Source organism: Trachurus japonicus, unplaced genomic scaffold, assembly GCF_045865225.1.
Source record: "Trachurus japonicus isolate A0001 unplaced genomic scaffold, Traja_1.0 AP030187.1".
In the NCBI taxonomy this organism is placed as follows: domain Eukaryota; kingdom Metazoa; phylum Chordata; class Actinopteri; order Carangiformes; family Carangidae; genus Trachurus; species Trachurus japonicus.
Window position 1 is genome coordinate 40,465 of NW_028220320.1, and position 4,536 is coordinate 45,000.

Consider the following 4,536-nt stretch of genomic DNA (forward strand, 5'->3'; position numbering starts at 1 on the left):
TTTTTTCTGGATAAACTGTGAGCACGGCCACAATTTACACTCTACAGACATAATTTTTTCAGAATTTGTAAGACAAACTTGTTATCTCTCATGTCATGTGCTCAAAATATCAGAGAGACTTACAGAACTTACAGAATCAGCCTCTGAGTGCGGCCACGTCTGTCCCTGCTCCTCATTGAGTCCAATACAAATATTTTCTGAGAGGAGCAGAACGGCCTGATGTTTTAAAACTGCCAGCGTCGCCAAAATATTTACTGTAGAAACACCAAATCGTACCGAAATTTTCAGTAAGTCCTTAGAGCAACGTTGATCTGTGTTTTGTTCTGATAGGAGTTACCGTTTTGTCATGCTAAGCCTAATTGTGAGGCCGGTTTAGAGGCAGAAAATGGCTCTTTTTCTCCACGTTTCTGTCTGTCTCAGCCTGCGGGGGCCCCTATCGCCGTGGTAACCTCTTTGATCCTCAGGCCAGGGCTCGTTAACTTCATAAACAATCCACCTGGCGCTCGTTTAAATGTTTATAAACACAGACACAGCTAAATCAGACTGACACAGGATGCAGCTACTAACTAACTATGTGACAAGTCAGTCACACACACACACACAGACTCTAGAGCCAGCTTCATGTGATTACAGTTACACACACACACACACACACACACACACACACACACACACACACACACACACACACACACACACACACACAGGTAACCTAATGTGGTTACAGCTCCTCCATATCAGTGCTTATAGAAAGATGATCATGTGTCTGTCTGATCAGCTCTGTCTTGACCTTAAGATCGTGGGTTTGATTCCCATGTTGACAGAGATGGCACAACCCGCAGTAGCTCCCGTGGCCCATTCAAAATTTCCCGAGAGGAAATTTTCTAGTTATTATTATTATTATTATTCTGAGTCTTCTTCCCTTTTTCTGTGTTTAACTACTTCTTCATACTTTGTGCTATTTCAACAATTCATATATCAAAACGTGCAGCTTTTTCAGGACATTTATGCTATTATTTTTCTCTTTCATACTATTTATACTTTTTAAAATATTTAACTTTTTCTGCAATTTTTTTCCCATAGGAATACATTGAAAACAGTCGTCAAACTCTTCAAATCTTCTGCTTCATTCAGCCTCTAATAGCTTCAGCATACTTTCAGCTACAGACTTCATTCAACTTTTAAACTGTTCACAAACCTTTCAACTATTCAGCTATATCTCAGCTTATTGATATCTTCAACAGTTTCAGATATATGTATAGTTTTAAAAATCATTAAAATTTCTGACAAAATTCAGATTTAACATGAAAGTCAATGGGACGGAATGTTCGGACGTTGGCAGTTGGTAGAGTGACAGAGGGTCTAAAAATCCTCTCACATTTTTCTCTCTATCCTGCCAGCACGGCCACAGATTACACTCTACACACATAATTTCGGGCATGCTTGTAGACAAGCTCATCCTTGATCTCTTCATGTGCTCAAAAAACCAGAGAGACGAACACAATTTAAACTGGGAGCCTCCGAGTGCAGCCATTTCCCTCTCTCCTCTCATTGACTCCCATTCAAAAGTAGGCGCTGATTTTCTAAACGTCCCAAAGTTTCCAACCTGCGACACAATCAACAATTTTTACTCTAGAAACACCAAAGTGACATGGACGCGTTCAGCAAGGTCTTATGGTTCGGAAAATGTAAACCTTTTGCTCGTACTAAGTACAGATTTGTCGTACATTAGATCTGTTTGAGGGTGTCACAGAGCAGTTAAAGCCTATGGTTAAAGCTGCCACCATGCCTTAAAGCCACCAGCCACCAGTTACATGGTAACCTCAACATGGCAACCTCACCATGGTAACCTCACCATGGCAACGTCACCATGGCAACGCACACACATTCTCTCTGTTTGACTGTCTGTCGGTCATACACACACACACACACACAAATGGACACACACTAACTACCACACACACACACACACACACACACACACACACACACACACACACACACACAAATGGACACACACTCACCATACACACACATCCAACACACACACACACAAATGGACACACACTCACCATGCATACACATCCAACACACACACACACAAATGGACACACACTCACTACTACACACACACACACACACACACACACACACACACACACACACACACACACACACACACACACACATCCAACACACACACACACACACAAATGGACACACACACACACAAATGGACACACACATCCAACACATACACACACAAATGGACACACTAACTACCACACACACACACAAACACACACACACACACACACACACACACACACACACACACACACACACCCAATAAACATACAACCACTTACCAAACACATACACAATTTACACAATTACACACAAACAGACACACATGCACACACAACAAACACACACACAAATGGACACACACTAACCATACACAAACAGACACACACGTCCAACACACACACATTTCATACAGTTGTCAGGTCAGAACTTTTTGTATATCTTCCTCACTCACACACACACACACACTTTTGTATATCTTCCTCACTCTCTCTCACACACACGCACACACACACACACACACACACTTTTCCTACAGTTGTCTGACTGTTTTGTATGTACCTCTCTATCTTCCTGTTGTAGTTAATGGACTCGTTGCTGTTTATTTTGTTCTTTAGCTATTTAAACTGAAAATACACATTTCCCCATTTTGGTCATGTTGAACACATTGTTTTACACGTATCCTAAACTACTGAGGCTCTTCTCAACCATTTCACACCATTAAACCCGCTGTTTACATGTTCTACTCCTCAGCTAATGCTCGATCTATATTCTTCAACAATGTTCTTCTGCTGTCAGTTTACAATGTATTTCAGTAGGCATTAACTTTTTTCCTAATTCAGGAATTTTTCAAACTCTTCTTTGACAATTCAAGTAATTTCCAGCCATTTCATACAAAGTCTCACATCTTCTACTTTTAAATATATTCTCAGCCATTGCTTCGGCTATGTTAGTGCTGGTTCATCAGTTGTCCTTCCTGTCAGGTTAGCTGCAGATTTCAACTATTTAACCATTACATTTAAACATGCAGAATTTCAATGTTTTCTTCTCCCTTTAGCATTTCTACTGCTTTTCACCTTTAAAAAGGCATTCATCTCACACTACAAGTTATATGTTTCAGCTTTTTCCCTCCTAGGGATGAATAAAGTATTCCTCTACTCTACTCTAGCATTAGTCTTTTCAACATTGCTTTAGCAGTTTCATCAACTAATTTAGCATTGATTAAACAATTTCTTCAGCTCATTCAGCATTGCTTCAGCAACAGCGTTCAGCTGCTTTCAGCATTCACACGCATTTTCTGCAGGAAATGCTATCTTTTTCTAGTTATTATTATTCTGAGTCTTCTTCCCTTTTTCTGTGTTTAACTACTTCTTCATACTTTGTGCTATTTCAACAATTCATATATCAAAACGTGCAGCTTATTCAGGACATTTATGCTATTATTTTTCTCTTTCATACTATTTATACTTTTTAAAATATTTAACTTTTTGTGCAATTTTTCTCTCATAGGAAATACATTGAAACAGTCTTCAAACTCTTCAAATCTTCTGCTTCATTCAGCCTCTAATAGCTTCAGCATACTTTCAGCTACAGACTTCATTCAACTTTTAAACTGTTCACAAACCTTTCAACTATTCAGCTATATCTCAGCTTATTGATATCTTCAACAGTTTCAGATATATGTATAGTTTTAAAATCATTAAAATTTCTGACAAAATTCAGATTTAACATGAAAGTCAATGGGACGGAATGTTCGGACGTTGGCAGTTGGTAGAGTGACAGAGGGTCTAAAAATCCTCTCACATTTTTCTCTCTATCCTGTCAGTACGGCCACAGATTACACTTTACACACATAATTTCGGGCATGCTTGTAGACAAGCTCATCCTTGATCTCTTCATGTGCTCAAAAAACCAGAGAGACGAACACAATTTAAACTGGGAGCCTCCGAGTGCAGCCATTTCCCTCTCTCCTCTCATTGACTCCCATTCAAAAGTAGGCGCTGATTTTCTAAACGTCCCAAAGTTTCCAACCTGCGACACAATCAACAATTTTTACTCTAGAAACACCAAAGTGACACGGACGCGTTCAGCAAGGTCTTATGGTTCGGAAAATGTATACCTTTTGCTCGTACTAAGTACAGATTTGTCGTACATTAGATCTGTTTGAGGGTGTCACAGAGCAGTTAAAGCCTATGGTTAAAGCTGCCACCATGCCTTAAAGCCACCAGCCAACAGTTACATGGTAACCTCAACATGGCAACCTCACCATGGTAACCTCACCATGGCAACGTCACCATGGCAACGCACACACATTCTCTCTGTCTGACTGTCTGTCGGTCATACACACACACACACACACACACACACACACAAATGGACACACACTAACTACCACACACACACACACACACACACACACACACACACACACACACACACACACACACA